Genomic DNA, 9,600 nt, shown 5'->3' with positions numbered 1-9,600 from the left:
CAAACTAAATTATAATAAAACTAAAATGCTTTCTTTAAACCAAACTACGATGTTCCTCTTATATTTGGCGAATTTATGTTTTCGAATATTTTGCAAAAATATGTTGCAGTGCATGATGGAGTTTTACATCTTAAGGCTAACGTTTCCCGTCCTACAGGCTTTGTTGCCAGTTTGGTATGTTTCCCAATCTGGTAGTTTAGGATGGCCGTCTATGGGTAAAAAAGCTAGACTACCTCTAGCTTTTGGCTGCACCTAGACAACATGCATTGAAACAGCCCAGAAACAATAACAAAGGGGACCAGAGCCCTGCTTTGCTTGTAAACAGATTGGATGGCTCTTAGTATAGGACCCTCAACGCCTAACTTATTAGGTATCCCAGAGCTAAATGAGCGACACAGTTAAATGTTCTGTCCATTTCCATAAAACATATGGACTAGTTGTGCAAGCTCCCATTAACCAATGAGAACTCTGCAGGGGTGTAGAGCTGGTCCAGTGTTGGTCGGGATGAAAAAACCCACTGCTCCTCCTGGAGCCAAGGTTTTAAGCTCTGCCAGATTCTCCTCTCCAGCACTCTGCCCCAGGCCTTTCCAGGGTCACTTAGAAGTGTAATCAGCATTCAAGTTGAGGGGAGACAGGGGGGGTGAAATCCCCCGTCAATGAGGGCAGAGGGAGACTCTTAACATCCATTTTATGTCCTTTATAAAAGTTAACTGCACCAGAGGGACATGTATGCATTTTAAACTCAATCTTGTACATTGCATTTAAATGTTAACATATAAAATAAGAAAACCCACAATGATTGTTTTTTAAACCTTCCTGCTGTTGACAATGTGATATAAATCACTGCAGCTAGCAAAATCCCCCTGACTCTAACACAAAGGTTATGAAAATACTTCCCGTCCAATGTGTGCAGGTTTATTTTACTCCAGAGAGTTCAAGGTGTTGCATATTTCCGTCTTCAGTCTTCCATAATGCAGTAGGAGTGTTAAAAAACTCCTTAGTAAATACTCCTATGAAAGAACTGTATTTTCTTAAAAAATGCAATTGTTCCTCTCTCAAGCTAAATGCTTTCAATATTACATTCATGTGTGGGCTGCATGCATGAAGGACACAGCACCTCAGCTCCAATCAAACTGTAGATGCTGCAGTTATATGCTGGGATTCTTAAGATACAGAAACACCTGCTTCCAGCATCTTAAACAGGATGCTTCATCAAGGATGGGGCCTGTCTGATTGCCTTGTCTCCCTCTGTGCAATCTCAGCCTTGCTTCAATGTCTTGAGATCAAAGCTCTGTGGAGGCTATAATGCCGTTTATTCCTTCTATAGATAGATTGGGGGTTTTGTTCAGACCTGTTGACAGGCTCCTGCATAAATCAAGTATGAATCAAGTATAAGCTAATCATTAAAATTGCTCCGAAATTCTAAACTCATTACATTTAACACTTACTGTATGGTGAGTGATTAGCTGGCTATAATGGGCATTTTAAAACTTTTGTTACATATATTTGTCAGGGTTCTGCCCTCAGATTAAGTTTCTTTGTAGTTTTTTTGTATTCTTCGCATTCGTTTCTAGCAGTGTTTAGTTCTTGAGTTACTCTCTGCTGCCCCCTTGTGCTCGTTTCCTTTCCTCTTGGCTTCATTCTAGTTAGTTCCACCCACACCTGCTACATATTCAGCTCATTAGTCCATCCTTTGTTCTGTTCCCCTTATATACACCACCTCTGCGGTCACTCAGTGCTGTTTTTTTGTTGTTTGTTAGTTACTTTCTCATCTCTGGCTCCGAACAGGAGTTTTCTCTGACATTTTGTGTTTTTTTGTTTTTTTTGGGGGTTCTTTCTATTTTGTATTTTTCCCTCCGTTGACTCATTAAATCTACCTCTGCCTCCTGATCTCTCTCAAAAACCTCCAATTAACTGTGACAGTATTTTAAATAAGGGTTGAAACCTTCCTTAAAAACCACAAAACTGAAACAGCAGGTAACCACAGTTTCTCCCAGTTTTTCCTGAAGTCGTTTCCACACCCATACAGAAATCCTTAAATATAGCTCATACTAGAGCAATCCGTAGATTGAGATCTAATATTAATTGACGGATAGATAGATAGATAGATAGATAGATAGATAGATAGATAGATAGATAGATAGATAGATAGATAGATAGATAGATAGATAGATAGATAGATAGATAGATAGATAGATAGATAGATAGATAGATAATAATGATCCACTGATTATTCCTTGCTGAGCGGACTTTTCCTTTAAATATAACACAAAATGGAAAAGAAACCAATGAACACGAAATCACAGAATAACATAAATCAAAGTGAAACTTAAAGTGCCTTTTTATTAAATTAAATTGTCTATTTCTTTGTCTGATTTTAAATTGGTCTTAAAAACCAATCTCTTTGCCTTTGCTTTCTAAACTGTGTGAGATGTTGATTTTAGTCTGTGACACATTATTTTAAATTATTTCTATTTTATTATAGATTTTATAGTTCAGATTTTAATTTTATTTTTTATGCTTGTATGTTTTTTTTTGAGTCTGTCTAATGGTGTTATGTTGTTTCACTATTAAGCACTTTGGACCTTTTAAAGTGCTTTATTAATAAAGTTGGACTGGAATTAACAAAAAACTGAAAAAGAAACTCAAACCGAAGTCCACATCGGGCACAATCATGGCAAAAGGTGCTATAATACTGATTATAATAATGGTAATGACAACACTCAGATTTTATTTTGAAATCTCAAGTTATTTTTCAACCTATACAAGTCTTTAACAAAAAAAACAAAACATATGACTGAGCCTACTTCCACTTTTTTTTTATTTGGGATTGATAAAGTGTTTTGAAATTGAAGCTCAGCCAGATTTGATTGAGATCATTCCTGCTGGATTTACATCTGTACAGCGAATCCATTAAAAGAATGCAAGTCATAAAACTCAACCTGAAGAAGAGATATAAAGCAAAAAATCTAAAAAAAACAACAAACCCCGCAAAGTTACTCTCTTTTGATTAATACGTTTCAGTTCTTTTTTTCAAATTTTAAATTTCCAAATGTTTTATTTACAAAAATGGAACAAAATTCACATTATACAGCAAAGCTTTTTACACAGGAGACCATTTACTGCTTAGAAAACTGATAAGGAGAAACGGCTGCAATAGTTTTTATTCAGGAGTTTCACAATAAAGTGTGAGGAAGTCACTTTGAACTGCTTTATGAAACAATTGTTGAAACTTTCCACTCCACAATATGTTCAGCTTAGTATCAGTCTGTCAGCCTAAAGTTTTTCAGCTGCAAAGTAACAAAACATGTTTTAAAAATGTGAATCATTTAAAACTTTTTCTATACAAATTAATAGCCACAAAAATATAAACTTGGAAATAAATAAGTAATTTTTATTAAAAACTCTTATTTACAGCGATAAAAACGGGGATGGAGACATCATTTGGAACGCATTTCCACCAGTTAGGATTAATTAACTTATTTCAGTGAAGTATAGGGGAAATAATACATTTAAAACATGGCAAAAATAATACCAATGAGATTTGGGCGTTTATTCATAAGCAATTACTCCTCTTTAGAATCACATACGAATAATTTAATTCATAAATCCCCACTGTGGCTATTCACAGATGGCTGAATGACTAAATAATTTAAATGTTAAACATGCAACTGTCTTAAATGAGTCAATATCACAGATCAGGCCAGAACAATGGACAGAGTAAGTCTTTAATGAACTTTAAACAAACTTTTAAACCATTAGTGAAGCATTAAAACATGAAATTAGTTTGGAAGTGTTAAAGTTTAATATAGAATCCCGCCTACAAATTTGCTGATGAAAAGAAGAGGCGTTTGACCGCTAGGTGGCAGTATTCTCTCTAGAACAAATAAACCGTAGAACAGCTGCACAGGTTTGTGAAGTCAAATTGTTTCCACTTTCTCAGCTGTTCATGATTACTGTTTCAAGGCACATTGGGAAAATTTTAACCTATTAAAAGACCCTCTGACTCTAAATATGAAAAACAAAAATCAACATAAGAAAAAACAGGAATGAAAGTGCATTTTCCCAACCCCAGGGTATTGAACATTTAAATATCTATAAAAGTTTAACAAGCAGATCTTGATTTCGAACCTGCATGATATGGAGTAAATATTGTTTCATTATTGTTGCAAGCAAAGAAGATGTTTTTAAAAGGAAAGTTGACAAAAAATGCAAAGCAGAAATAAAACTCAGAAAAATGTTTTAATAAAAAACATGTTTTATTTTTACAATTTTATTTTTTAAAATTTTTTTTAAATGTTGTAAAATTGTATTTATATAATTTCTCTTTTTAATACTGAGTTTTAAGAATTGTATTCTTGGCAGTCTTTTCAAATTACGTTTTCCAGATCACATTCTCTCCACATCTGGGGGCGAAATTTTCTCTGGAATGTGGAGTGAAGTATAGGAACAGCATTTTCATTGGCCTTGAAGTCAAGCAAATGTGATCTGCAAAACTCTATTTGAAAATAATACAATTAGTAAAACTCAATCAGAAAAATATGTTTAAAAAAATTAAAATATAAAATATATAAAAATGTTACAGAAAACCTGAAAAAATTGCATCTGAGAACAAAATATGAAATAAAGAATCTAGGAAAACAAAAGATTAACTTTTCAACCTGTTTTTGGATCATACAATGGGTCAAAACAAAATGTGGTCTTGGCTTGCAACAATACTGGAACAAACTTCACTCCATAGATGGCAGAGATTGTGCAGACAGAAACGATGGATCCACTTCATACCGAAACACTTTATGTTGCTATATTTGTACTATTTGAACAATTCTTTGAAATTTAAAACATATAACAGGACTATAGCATAAACATTTCAAACTGGTTAATTTTATAGTTACTATGAAGTTAGAAAGCAGCTAAAATCAAGGCTCCAAAAAATGTTACACTGTCCATGAAGGCACTTATATTTACATTCCATCCAGATTCTTTTTCACTATGTACATAAAGATTGCAGATGGTATTTTTCATTTTTTTATTTATTATAAGGCATATTTGCAGGCTATATCATATAATAGTCGACCATGATGATCCTGATCCCTCAGGCCCAAAATCTAAGCAGGTATGTAAATAAAATAAATGTTCCAGAGTAATCAGAGTATGCTCTAATATGGAAATACATGGGTGAAGAAAAGGGGTTGGCCTGGTGCCCCTCGCTAATTATTTCCTGCCTCTATGGCTGCCTTTATGTACTGCAACTTTACATTTCCTCGAATGGTATGAGGGCGTAGTGTGTCTCAATCCTACAGAATGATTTCTCCCCTTATCCATCCTTGATCCACACTTCAGCTAAGCATACATCTAAGCTGACTAAAGTAAAGATTATTACCAACAACCCATTTCTGCATGTCACGTTTTTTGCATAAATATTGGCGATGATCCAGGGCCTGTTGCTGGCAATGTGATTTTGATACACACAAAATTCCCTTCAAATGTTCTACTTCCACAAACTGATCCCTCCGCTATCCAGAAATCCCAGAATTCCTCTGTGAGTTTGTTTTATGGAGCAACAGGGTTATAATTGGCAACAAAAAAAAGGTTGTTAAAGGATTATTAGATGTTGGTTATATTCTTTAAATATGCAACTAACCTAATTAATGTTAGGTTTACTGTTTTACCATAAAATACAATATTTTAAGCCATACCTCAGCCCTTAATACCTTTAACAAAGAACACTAAATTTAAATTCTTCACATTACCTCCCCTTAACTAGAGTATAAATAATTCGGACATATTTGATAATCAATGTATAATTTATTTATTAATCAGTTGCTAAAAACATTCATATTCAATGATCATTTATTACTGATAATGCTGTACAGAAAGGTCACATTTAGAAACATGAATTCTCTATATTTCAGTTTATTTTTTTAAAAGCCTCATTTCGGCAAATATGAAATAAAATAAATCTTACCAAATATACCTGCTTTTGCATTTAATAAATATGAATTTGGTAAAAATACAGGGGAAGCAATTGACCACCTATTTATCCTGTGTTAGTCTTATAGAAAACTCTGGTCTCATTTATGTGGTTATTTCTCAAAATTGAAGAGTCCAAATTATGAATTAGCACATAAAGCATACATTGACAGTCTAAAAATACATATTTCAGACTCGGATAATGTGGTTCTTTTAATAGGAAAACAGGTATAATTGGGACAAACTGTAAGGAGACAAATCTTCTTTGAACTGTTTTTTGAATAATAAAAAAAAAATCCTTCTTTATCAAAACACTGATACAATAAATAACTTTCAGGAAAATCAACAGTGTCAAATATTTGTTTTAAAATGTGTTGGTCTTTTAACCTAGACATATGTTGTAGTTGTTGGGATCCAGAGGCTTGCCCACCAGAGGGCGCCGAGGATCGCTTCCTTATTGTTTTTTCTTCTGTTGGGATCTGGGGTGCTGTCTACCTTCCTCCACCAGAGGGCGTACTGGATCTCCTGAAGCTGGAGCTGACTTCACCAGCTGCTTCTCATCTACTCATCAGGGGACCAGTACTTAAGTGGGCTGTGGACAACACTCCGGTGCCAGAGTGTTTTGCCAGTTATGGTTAGCAAGTCTGAGCCAACCTGCCTGCCTGAATCAAGACTCCCTGATTACCTGAACCTAACCTGTTCTTGTCCTCTCTGCTTCTAGGAAGAACCTGTCTGAAATCAGAAACTCAGGACGATTTTCTCTGTCCGAAACCTGTCTGTCTGACTACTGAAGAGTCCTGGAGATCAGAAACCCAGGAAGGGTTTCTCTGTCTGAAACCAGTCTGTCTGATCACTGAAGAACCCTGGAGAATCAAACCTGTTAGCCCCTTAAGCCTGCCGCCAGCCTCTGGACCCTCCAGGTTTCCCCCTCTGTTGCTCTGCTCAAACCTCTGAACAGGTACAAACCTGCGTTCACTCAACCAGCAAGATTACCAGGACTTCTGCTAACCATTCTGTCCCCCTCTGCAGTGAAAATCTATCGTGACCAGTCCTGGACCAGATTTTCCCAGAACCTGTTCAGTGTTCAAACCTGTGTGTTTCACAATAAACCATTGAACTTTTTCCCCTGTCTCAGAGTGTGTTCTGCATGTGGGCTAGTAACCTAATACCCATCATGACAGTAGTATATTCTGATTAGTTGTTGTAATGTTTTAAACACTTTTGTTCTTATTGTACCTGTAGTTAAAAAAACAAACTTGGGGGGGGGGAATATATATATATATATATATATATATATATATATAAATAGTAATTCTAGAAATCTTGTTTTACTTTAACCTGAGGGTGGCAGCAGTGGTACTCTCAAGTAATAAGTAATTAGTTTAGTCACAACAATATATCAACATTAAAGATTAAAGTCCCCAATTTCGTCTTTTTAGAACCAGTTTTGGCATAAAAATGCTGCAGAAGGAAACGTTCTGAAAGTTCATCTAGGAGTCTTCTATGAAATTAGAGATAAAGAACTCAACCCATTTAATGTTTTTATGCAGAATGTTAAATGATTGACACAGCACACATGAATTAATATGTATGTAGATTTATTAACAAGGAGCTTCATGAAGATCTAATCTGTTTTCGGTTATTTCTTTGGAAAATACAGATGTGCTCGTTAGATTTCCTGTTGATCTATACTGAACTGCCTCTGGAGCCGATCAGGTTTTGATCCTCCAGGATAAAAGTAAAGGTTTGCTCTTTTTACTATTTTATGTTTATGTTTGAATGCAAAAACGATGATGTTGGGATTGATGATGATTTCTGGAAGGCAATTAAAGACAAAGCTTTAAAAAAGGAGAAGTGGCCCCTTCCTCTCGTGTTTCCAGGGTTTTTATCACAGTTTGTTTGGTAGCTCCATGTCTTGGACGTTGGACGACCAGGTTCGTCTTGACAACAGTTAATCTTCTTATACGTTTAGAAAGCGTGGCAGCCATATTGGATTCTGAGATCAGGCTTGGCGACTAACAAATTGATTATTTTAGTCAAAATTCCGACTTTGTGTTCAAGTTACTTTTCTTTTAAACTTGGAAAGTTTGTTCTGTATTTAAGTAAATTTAAAATATGTAGTCAAAGTGGTTCTTGGTCTCTGTTTAGCATGTTAGAACGCTAATATGCATCAGTTATTTGGTTTGGAGGTTTGACTTAATTCATATTTTCAGTTTATTTTTGTCAATTTGGTAATTCTGTAACCTGAGAGTCACTGGATGCACTGAAATAAAAAACAAAACAAAAAAAAACAAAAAGAAAAGACTAATTCTCACTTGTTTGAACACATTTAATAAGTTTGGCAGCTAGTATTAGCAGCTAACCACAGCAGGCTAACAATTGCTTGAAAAACATAAATGCTCTACAGAGGTCGGTCAATTCAAGTGAAATAAACTGATCCAAGTTCATTATAGGCAATGCATTTATTTATTTTAACTAAATTTAGAGATACTGGAGATATAGGAGAACACACCAGCATCAAGCTTACCAAATATGAGTGAAATGACGGACTTAATTGTTCTACATGTAAATAAACATGTTAGATACAATTAAATTTAGGAGATAGTAGCTAAAATCTCTTAATTTTTATGCAAATTTAGGTCAACTGGCAAAAAATTAAATTTCATTGTTTGATAGAAATACTCGTATGAAAATAAATATTTACTGCAAAGTAGCCACATTGTGATTAGTTTTTTTTTTTAAATAAGGGAATGAGTTTTAAAATGATCTTCGATTGCAAACGTCTACAAGGACTCAAGCAAAGAGCAACGTGATGGAAATGATTAATGTGAAAACTGATCAAGGCCATAAAAACGGGAGCCATTAAACCAAGATATCTTAACTCTCCCATTTTGATTATTTCAATATAACTTTTGCACTGGATGCACTGAAACGCAAAAAAAGGACTAATTCTCACTTGTTTAAACACATTTAATAAGTTCTGCAGCTGGTATTAGCATGATAGCGGGCTAACAATTGCTTGAAAGATCAATGGTGGGTCAATTCAAGTGAAATAAACTGATCAAGATTCATTATACTCAATGCATTTTTTTATTTTAACCAAATTTAAAGACACAGATACAGGAGAACGGCAGCATCAAGCTTACAAAAGATAAATAAAAGGATCGACTAAAATCGCTCCTACATGTAAAAAAACATATTTATTCGAATCTATGACGACATGTGAGAAAAATAAGGTAGGGTCATTTTTTAAATGCAAAATTTGAGTCAACTGCCAATAGAGTAATTAAGTAAATTCATAATTAAATTTTATTGTTTGATAGAAATGCTTGCAGTTTGAAAAAAATTATTCGCTGCACAGTAGCTATATTTATCAATATATTTTTACAAATGCCACATTGTGATTAGCTTTTTTTGTTAATAAGGGAATGAGTTTTAATGATCTTCGATCGTCAAACTTAGACTTAGACTTAGACTTGACTTTATTAATCCCTTGGGATTACTCCCTTCGGGAAATTGTATTTCCAGTAGCAGGAAAAATTGCACATATAAGAAAAAAAGGGGATGTTTAGACACAGTATATACAATAGAAAAATAGAATAAAAAAAATCAATTAAATAAGGTGTA

This window comes from Cyprinodon variegatus, unplaced genomic scaffold, assembly GCF_000732505.1.
Source record: "Cyprinodon variegatus isolate N-32 unplaced genomic scaffold, C_variegatus-1.0 Scaffold339, whole genome shotgun sequence".
In the NCBI taxonomy this organism is placed as follows: domain Eukaryota; kingdom Metazoa; phylum Chordata; class Actinopteri; order Cyprinodontiformes; family Cyprinodontidae; genus Cyprinodon; species Cyprinodon variegatus.
This window is presented reverse-complemented; position numbering follows the sequence as displayed.